Source organism: Macrobrachium nipponense, chromosome 8 (assembly GCF_015104395.2).
Source record: "Macrobrachium nipponense isolate FS-2020 chromosome 8, ASM1510439v2, whole genome shotgun sequence".
Classification (NCBI taxonomy): domain Eukaryota; kingdom Metazoa; phylum Arthropoda; class Malacostraca; order Decapoda; family Palaemonidae; genus Macrobrachium; species Macrobrachium nipponense.
The window spans coordinates 44,935,295-44,945,731 of NC_087203.1; the positions used below are offsets into that span (position 1 = coordinate 44,935,295).

Sequence of the window (10,437 nt, forward strand, 5' to 3'; positions counted from 1 at the left end):
ATAATGCTGTATTTATGATGATATAAAATAAGGTTTTATCATTATCATCTAGATAACATTGTATTCATAATTATAGAAAATGAGGTTTCATCATAATCAAAATACTTTTGTATTTATAATGATATAAAATAAGGTTTTATCATTATTATCTACAAAACATTGTATTTATAATGATATAAAATGAGGTTTTATCATTATTATCTAGAATAATATTATATTTATAATGATATAAAATGAGGTTTTATCATAATCATCAAAATACTTTTGCATTTATAACGATATAAAAGTTTTATCATTATTATCTAGAATAATGTTTTATTTATAATGATATAAAATAAAGTCTTATCATCATAAAAATATTTTTGAATTTATAATTATATAAAATAAGGTCTTATCATCATCATGAAAATGATTTTGTATATATAATGATATAAAATAAAGTTCTTATCATCATAAAAATATTTTTGAATTTATAATGATATAAACTAAGGCCTTATCATCAACATAAAAATGATTTTGTATATATAAGATATAAAATGAAGTTTTATCATCAAGAATAATATTGTTTTTATAATTATATAAAATAAGGTCTTACCATCAACATGAAAATGATTTTGTATTGATAATGATATAAAGTAAGGTTTTACTATTATTACTCTTACAAATTTTATTTACATGACTATTCAGAGGGGCTCGATAATACTCACTGTAGAAGCAAAATGTCGCGAATCTAATAAGACAAGACCATGACTATAAGACCAAACATTCCACAACGGTAACGAGAACACACCAACGCCGTCGGTATGTTACGAAGTTTCACCACGCACGCGCGTGCACAAGCGCACAAACACGAGGAATATACATAAATCAACCGAGGAACAGGTCGTTAAAAGGTTTTCATCTCGCCGTTATCTGTAGACGTGATTCGAGCGCGGATTCAATTGCAAAAAAACGGCGATTGCAAGAATCAGTCCAAACAACTTCCATTCACTTTTCGAAGCGGAATATACCGGATGGATGCACTCGTTACCACTCAACAACAACAGCAAAAACAACGACAACAACAAACTCTGCCAGCACCTCACCAAACTGCGCATGCAACTGGAGAAGAAAAAGCCTTGAACCTCCCCTCAAGATTATGAACGTAGCTCGTGCATAGGGGGCGGGGCTTATTACTTTTGTCTGACCTTCCGCCTCGACTTACTTACTCGTCGAGGGAAAGTAGGCTTTCACTTAGCATGTGTGTATGTGTGTGTTTTTCCTGCTCTCTTCCTCCTTTTTACCCGTTTTCTTTCAGCACATTATTCATAAGTCAATGTTCTTTTCCTGCTTATAATAAAGATTTTTTCATTTCCCATTTCACGTCTACGTTCGATAATGAGAAAAATTAGTGTTACTTTTACTTACAGTTCCTGCTACATAAACATTTAGTCTGCTCAAATTTTACACCTGATTCTTGTTTCATCTAACATTCTTTCATAAATATTTTAAACCTTTTTTTTTCTTCTGATTCCTATATTTTCTTGAAAAAATATTCCTAAAAAAATAAAAAATTGGTTTCATCAATCATCCTTCAATACGTAGCTCATGCTATTAATATTACTCCAAAACAAAGTATACTAGTTTCCTTTCCTTTGCATATTTAAAAAAAATTAAATTTGTATTTTTTAATAGAATTTGTGCAACCAATGTAACAGCTGCCAATATACGACTAGTAATTTCCTCTACTCAAATTATTCTTCAGTAAGACAGTTATAACAAGGCGTGATCCGACCTCCAGCTTAATCTAGGCGCATGGTAAAATCTATGGTCAAATAGAGCCTTGTTTCACTAACGAAAATGACAATACCGTCATGAATATCCCATCCTCAAATTTCTGCATCTTGAACTCAACGCGAAACACCTTTTTCAGACGTTTTTAGGCTCTTCCTTAGGGATTTCCTAACATACACCCAACCCCCCCAACCCCCCACAACAAGAACAACATCAGCAACAACAACAAAGTTGTTTGTAGGCTCACTCCCCGAGTAACCGAAAACTACATCGCTTCATCAGTGTAAAATTTCTCCCGCTGATCGAAACTGACTACTGACGATAGTTTAATTGTCGATGAATGCAATCACAGATATGAAGACGTGTAATAAAACAGTTTACTTAAAATGAGAATAAAGCCATTCTTATTTGTTTGTTTGTTTGGTGTTTTTACGTTGCATCGAACCAGTGGTTATTAAGCAAAGGGACCAACGGCTTTATGTGACTTCCAAACAACGTTGGGAGTGAACTTCTATCACCAGAAACACACATCTCTGACTCCTCAATGGAATGCCCGAGAATCGAAATCGTGGCCACCGAGGTGGCAGAGCCAAGACCAAACCGATCACGCCACTGAGGCGCTTCGTTCTTATTTGATCTCGTCGCTTTCTCGTGATTTTAAATTGACACATTAAAGTCCGCAGTCTAGTGTGTATGTACATTGATATATTCTCGTACGGAGGCTTTCGGTAACTGGCAATGCATTCTGGATAGTCCCATGACAATAATTATTACTTATTGGCCTTGAAATTCATGGTCTCGTCAAAAGACAAAAAGGTCAGACTGCGGTCCAGTGTAATCGTGTAATCACCCGCTATTGCCACCGTTTGGTGTCAGAACCATTGACTAATTGATTCATGGCTCCCAAAAGTGGCGTCATACGTCATAACATCTAGGATATTGATGGGCATCAGAGCGATGTCATGTGACGATCAACTTGAAGACGGAATCGAGTGAACTTAATTACAGAAGATAAGCAGAAGATAAGCAAAGTATGACTAAATACACATTATTGACAAAGATTTTGTGATTTTCTTGCAATTAAACTTCAGTTCTGAAAAAACAAAATTATTATTATCAGTTATTATTCAGAAGATGACCCCTATTCAAATGGAACAAGCCCAACAAAGGGGCCACTGGCTATTATTATTATTATTATTATTATTATTATTATTATTATTAATTATTATTATTATTCAGAAGATGAACTTATTCAGAAGATGAACCCTATTCATATGCAACAAGCCCACCAAAGGGGTCACTGGGTTGAAATTGAAGCTTGCAGAGAATTTGTTGTTAATTAGGAAAAAAAAATCTCTCTTTTGATCTCATAGATATTAGCATTCAGCTAAGCTGACCCTTCACGCTGCCACACCAGTTTGCCTCATGAATATCATAATCGAGTTACCTATGCAGGTGCGCCTTCCGATACACGGTGCACACCGAGGCAGCGGTAAAATCCAGTATCTCCTAGACTGGAAGGTCTGGACGCTAACCGCTAATGAGCTGAAAGCTGCATCTAAACGTCATTAGAGCTTTGGAACTTCCAGACAAAAAAAATTAATAACACGTTTCCAGTCTCAGTCTAATAATAATAATAATAATAATAATAATAATAATAATAATAAATAATAATAATAATCTAATATAATAATAATAATAATAATAATAATAATAATCAACAAAAACTTCTTTCAGTTTTCTTCTGAAGATTGAAAAAGAAACCCACAAATTCAATTTGTAACTTGTTTACTTCTAAGTATTTACATTTAGTTTTACTCCACACTCGAGTACTTTCAGGCCCTTCTGTGGCCCATTCTCAAGAGATGTTGGGATGTTAGCCTGGGTCAAGGCCTAGCAGTCTTCTGGAACTTCTTCTCGTTGTGCTGTCATTTATGCGATGGCTGTTCTGGTTTTCTTGAGAGTTGCCAATCCCCTCTTGTCGCTCTGATATCCTGAGCTGATGGTCAATGGGATTCACCCTTGTGGTAAGGGTGTGGTCACCGTAAGTCTGTTGGGCAGGAAACCTAATCTCCAGGTCAGCAGGGTCAATCTTAGCTTCTTTTAATATCAAAATTAGTCACAGGAGGGTAGTAGAAGGTGCGCTTATCAGAGAGATCAAAGTAATTGAAGGAAACAAAGGTTTTACCTCAGAAGATCCCATATGCCGAGCTTTGATATTAAAAGAAGCTAAGATTGACCCTGCTGACCTGGAGATTAGGTTTCCTGCCCAACAGACTTACGGTGACCACACCCTTACCACAAGGGTGAATCCCATTGACCATCAGCTCAGGATATCAGAGCGACAAGAGGGGATTGGCAACTCTCAAGAAAACCAGAACAGCCATCGCATAAATGACAGCACAACGAGAAGAAGTTCCAGAAGACTGCTGGGCCTTGACCCAGGCTAACATCCCAACATCTCTTGAGAATGGGCCACAGAAGGGCCTGAAAGTACTCGAGTGTGGAGTAAAACTAAATGTAAATACTTAGAAGTAAACAAGTTACAAATTGAATTTGTGGGTTTCTTTTTCAATAATAATAATAATAATAATAATAATAATAATAATAATAATAATAATAATAATAACACGGTAGTGTTTAAATATATTATTGTACAATGCTAAAAATTACTAGGAGGACTTTCGGATACTGCTCCGTATCCCTTAGCCAATATTATAGCCTCGTTACGGAGGTTCCTTAGTTCAATAATAATAATAATAATAATAATAATAATAATAATAATAATGCGACTCACTGTCCCCACTACTCTTCGTAGTAGCCATGATTCCCATGACAAAAGTACTGCAGAAGATGGATGCTGGGTACCAAATCAAGAAAAGAGGCAACAGAATTAACCATCTGATGTTCATGGACGACATCAAGCTGTATGGTAAGAGCATCAAGGAAATAGATACCCTAATCCAGACTGTAAGGATTGTATCTGGGGACATCAGGATGAGGTTTGGAATAGAAAAATGCGCCTTAGTCAACATACAAAAGGGCAAAGTAATAAGGACTGAAGGGATAAAGCTACCAGATGGGAATAACATCAAACACATAGATGACTCGGGATACAAATACCTGGGAATAATGGAAGGAGGGGATATAAAACATCAAGAGATGAAGGACACGATCAGGAAAGAATATATGTAGAGACTCAAGGCGATACTCAAGTCAAAACTCAACGCTGGAAATATGATAAAAGCCATAAACACATGGTCAGTGCCAGAAATCAGATACAGCGCAGGAATAGTGGAATGGACGAAGGCAGAACTTAGCAGCATAGACCAGAAAACCATGAAACATATGACAATACACAAAGCACTACACCTAAGAGCAAATACGGACAGACTATACATAACACGAAAGGAAAGAGGGAGAGGACTAATAAGTATAGAGGACTGCGTCAGCATCGAGAATAGAGCACTGGGGCAATATCTGAAAACCAGCGAAGACGAGTGGCTCAAGAAGGCATGGGAAGAAGGACTGATAAAAGTAGACGAAGACCCAGAAATATACAGAGACAGGAGAAAGACAAGCAGAACAGAGAACTGGCATAACAAACCAATGCACGGACAATACATGAGGCAGACTAAAGAACTAGCCAGCGATGACACGTGGCAATGGCTACTGAGGGGAGAGCTCAAGAAGGAAACTGAAGGAATGATAACAGCGGCACAAGATCAGGCCCTAAGAACCAGAAGGAAACTGAAGGAATGATAACAGCGGCACAAGATCAGGCCCTAAGAACCAGATATGTTCAAAGAACGATAGATGGAAATAACATCTCTCCCATATGTAGGAAGTGCAATACGAAAAATGAAACCATAAACCACATAGCAAGCGAATGTCCGGCACTTGCACAGAACCAGTACAATAAGAGGCATGATTCAGTAGCAAAAGCCCTCCACTGGAGCCTGTTCAAGAAACACCAGCTACCTTGCAGTAATAAGTGGTACGAACACCAACCTGAAGGAGTGATAGAAAACGATCAGGCAAAGATCCTCTGGGACTATGGTATCAGAACAGATAGGGTGATACGTGCAAATCGACCAGACGTGACGTTGATTGACAAAATCAAGAAGAAAGTATCACGCATAGATGTCGCAATACCATGGAACACCAGAGTCGAAGAGAAAGAGAGGGAAAAAATGGATAAGTATCAAGACCTGAAAATAGAAATAAGAAGGATATGGGATATGTCAGTGGAAATTGTACCCATAATCATAGGAACACTAGGCACGATCCCAAGATCCCTGAAAAGGAATCTAGAAAAACTAGAGGCTGAAGTAGCTCCAGGACTCATGCAGAAGAGTGTGATCCTAGAAACGGCGCACATAGTAAGAAGAGTGATGGACTCCTAAGGAGGCAGGATGCAACCCGGAACCCCACACTATAAATACCACCCAGTCGAATTAGAGGACTGTCAGCAAAAAAAAGAAAAAAAAAATAATAATCAGGTACTCAATATTCAGAGGCATAGGAATTAAACCTTGGTCGTCTTGTCAGGAAAGGGAGGCTCAAAATATACTATATATATTATATTATATAATATATATATATATATATCATATATATATTATATATATACTATATATATATATAAAACAGATGACCAACAAGTGTTGTTAAGGACATATAAAAAGGATACAAAAACAATCATCCAGATACAACAATCAGCGCGAACTAATGACACTCATGCGCAAAATCTGTCAACATATAAAATATACAGCAGTAAAAACAATGTATGCGTTTCAATACTAATTATCCCAAGGGCAGACCATACGAAGGTCACCACTCCCTTGGGAGTCATCATTATTATCCAGGCGTCTCGAACCATTACGTCGCCAACACGAAGAAACAATATATCATATCGATTCGCGTCGATGGAAACGGATCCTCGCAATGGCGCGAACGAACGACACTTCAAAACATATACGACTGTCATCCGGATTCCCCAAAAACCATTGCAACGCTGCCGTCACGAGAGATGACGGCGTTGGAACAAAGACCGCATTACTTTTGAGAGAGAGAGAGAGAGAGAGAGAGAGAGAGAGAGAGAGAATCCCAAAGAAAAAGCAGCTGTCAATACGTTTTTTCCCGTAAATAAAACGCGCGGAACTGTGGCTGCTCGGCTGGAGCGTTCATCAAGGTTTGGAATGACCTCAGGGGAACGTTTTCACTTCCTAGTAACACTCAGGAAACAGTACATTCTCAAGAAATTAAAGAACTATTTTTTTCCGTACATGAAATCCTCGCCATGCACACTGGACAAATGAACGATCACTTCCACGTAACCTTAGAGAATATTTCTAAAGAGTTCCGGACTTAATTCTGACTTTTCTACTTTTGCTGTCTTACTGATATTTGAACTTGAGAGAACACCATCCTAGGGCACACCCAAACACATAAGAGAGAGAGAGAGAGAGAGAGAGAGAGAGAGAGAGAGAGAGAGAGAGAGCATTTATTGGTCAACGGTCAAGCCGTGCCGAGTGCAGCAGTAACCCGACCCGAGAGAGAGAGAGAGAGAGGCATCGCCGACCAAACTCGTTGAACCGTTGATAGGGACACAATGAAAGATCAAACGCCACACTTGACTCCTTTTATGTAGCCATCAGCGGTTTCGTACGGCTTCCCCCCCACCCCACCCCTCAATCGATAACGATAGTTCGCGATCCCCTGTACGAAAAGGGACCCGAGATAACGAAGGATATGCTAATCTAGTACAAGCCTTTTAGCGCTGCGTTCCAACGCGCGCTGACCAAAGCCGTAAACTGCATTTTGGAATATGAGAACTGGAATACAAGGTTTAGGCCCTATGTCGAGCGCTGAGACCTATGAGGTCATTCAGCGCTGAAATGGAAATTGACAGTAAAAGGTATGAAAGGTGTAACAGGAGGAAAACCTCAAAGCAGTTGCACTATGAAAAAATGGTTGGGAGAGGGTGGAAAGTAAGGCGAAAGAATGAGAATATGAGCGGAGGTACAGTAAAAGGAATGAAAGGGGTCGAAGCTAGGGGCCAAAGGAGCGCTGCATAGAACCTTAAGCTATGAATATAGTGCGTCGCGTAAGGCGCACTGACGGCGCTACCTCCCTATAGAGGTAGGCTGCATTTGCACGATAAATTGACAAATACGGACATTTACTCAGAATCGGGTATATCAGAACCTGTTTTTCCACTCTATTTGCTACGTCAAATCATTCTTGCTTTTCGTGAGAGGTAAATAGTAGAACTCTTTAGAATGAGCGATAACTTTCTCAAAACAAATATTAACATCACTGATATACCAGATGATTTTTGGAAAAGCAGAGTCTTTTTTTGTAACAGCGCATGCGCATTTTTGTTCTTTTGTTTTTAATCTATGACTATTTTCCCTTCAGGAACGGACTGTGTGTGTGTGTGTGTGTGTGAGAGAGAGAGAGAGAGAGAGAGAGAGAGAGAGAGAGAGAGAGAGCGAGAGAGGTTCGTAAAAAAAAAAAGTCAAAGGGAAAAGAAACAAAATGAACGACGCCTTTGCCATATCACTTCATCGGATAACGAGACGGGAGACATCATTTATCACGAGGATATATTATTTCCTTCGGCGGAAGGACACGCAGGATAACTAGAATGGACTGGGGAGACCCCACTCACCGGGCTTCGTCAAGCACGGCGTCGTGATGCAGTTGAAGCGGAGCGCTTCTCTCTCTCTCTCTCTCTCTCTCTCTCTCTCTCTCTCTCTCTCTCTCTCTCTATATATATATATATATATATATATATATATATATATATACTTATATATATACACACATACACACACACACACATACATATAAAACTTATATATATATATATATATAATATATATACTATATATATATATATATCTACGTAATCTAATTTAAAATATACGAACAAAACTTACCCTATCCCATGGATTCATATATTTTAATTATAATTTTTTATTTAAAAATAAAAAAAATTAAATAATAAGTATAAATATCTATTAATTATATGTAATATATCTATATATTATATATATTAATATATATTATAATAACTATATATATATTATACATATATATTATTTATAGTATATATACACACAATATATATGTACACAACATAGAGAGAGAGAGGGAGACGAGAGAGAGAGAGACGAGGATGAGCAGAAATTCAAAATACTTTATTACCCAGGAGAAAGATTAGATCATACTATATAGGGATATATATATATATAAAAATATATATATATATATATATATATATATATATATATATATCCATGAGTAGTTTTATTCGTAATTTTTAAAATAAAGAATTATATATATATATATATACAATCCATGAGTAATTTTTTTTTTTCAAAATAAATAAATTTTTTTTCTCTCTCTTTCTCTCTCTCTCGCTCTCTCTCTCTTCTACTAATCCGCACTTTTCCTTTAATACACTCAACTTATTAGTCATTTTGCAACAAAAAATAAAAATAAAAAAAACATACATCACCATAAAACTGAAGAAAAATAAATAAAAGAGATAAAGAAAAAAAAACATTAAGAAAGACAGAGGGGGATATTTGGCATATGTTCGTAGACGTTTAAAGAGACATTTAAAAAAAACTTCAAAGTAACTCCGGGGGCCAATACTTGTGATACGTTTAGGGGAATCCATAAGGGTGACTTTCTTTCTCCCCGATCAATTTGGTGACGTCATTAGTCTTGATTTATCTCCACATTGTCTTTTAAAAGTCAATGAGCATGAATTTCATGAACTTCTGTTTCCATTTCCTTTACAATATACAACCGTCTTTATTTATTCCCTTTAGTATTCGTTATTACGAATTTATCACCTTCGAAGTCATTCTTCTTGAGTCAGTCAAAATCTAGGAAAACGAAATTGTAATTTTCCAAATCAATCTCTCTCTGAGGGAGATAATAATTGAGAGAGAGAGAGAGAGAGAGAGAGAGAGAGAGAGAGGAGAGAGAGAGGAGGTTAACCACTACATAACGAAATGGGATTATATTAAAGTAATTTCTTCGTCACTTGACTGAGAATAATACTAAGCACAAAGACAGATAAATCAGATTTTTAATATTTGCTACAGTTAGGCAACATTCGCATAAAAGTGCCAAATGTGACCTTGGACCAAAAATAAATGTGAATATGTTTACCAAAGTACCTCTCATAAGAACCAGAATAGCGTACAGTTTGATGAAAGCGCCTCCGATATAAAAAATGTAATTGGCTGACATAACATAATCATGATATATAAATAATCATGAGTTTTCTAACACGAGCAATTTATTCCACATTAAAAAAAAAGAGGGATTTTATCTCACGGAGAAACATTAATCAATCGTAAAACATATTTTATTTGAAGGGATCATACGATACCGTTCAGTTGTTTCCAATAATGTTTCGAATGAAAAAAGAAAAAAAAATAGAACAAATACAGGGTGTCCATAAAGTCCCAGTACCATTACAAGTATTTTTTGCTTTTAATGGTACTGGAACTTTATGGACACCCGTACATACACACTACATAGAAACACACACACTCATATATAGATGTTTGTGTGTGCATGTGTATCTACGTGATCGAGATAGCAAACATAATAACATGTATGCAGTCGTCTGTATTT

At 36.7% G+C, this 10,437-nt stretch overlaps 2 protein-coding genes across 15 annotated transcripts in view; one reads left to right on the forward strand and one right to left on the reverse strand.

The window, feature by feature from the left end:
- LOC135222732 (uncharacterized) overlaps positions 1 to 10,437 on the forward strand; it is a 377,836-nt gene that overhangs the window by 153,636 nt on the left and 213,763 nt on the right. The window lies entirely within an intron of this gene.
- Positions 1 to 10,437, reverse strand: part of LOC135222731 (excitatory amino acid transporter 3-like) — a 472,230-nt gene that overhangs the window by 61,416 nt on the left and 400,377 nt on the right. Inside the window, exon 1 of one of the 14 annotated variants that reach the window (XM_064260957.1) lies at positions 708 to 1,051. The exons of the other annotated variants lie outside the window; for them this stretch is intronic. The gene's annotated coding sequence lies outside the window, so the exon portion shown is untranslated. Of the gene's footprint in view, positions 1 to 707; positions 1,052 to 10,437 lie in introns of those variants that run through there. 14 annotated transcript variants of the gene reach the window in all.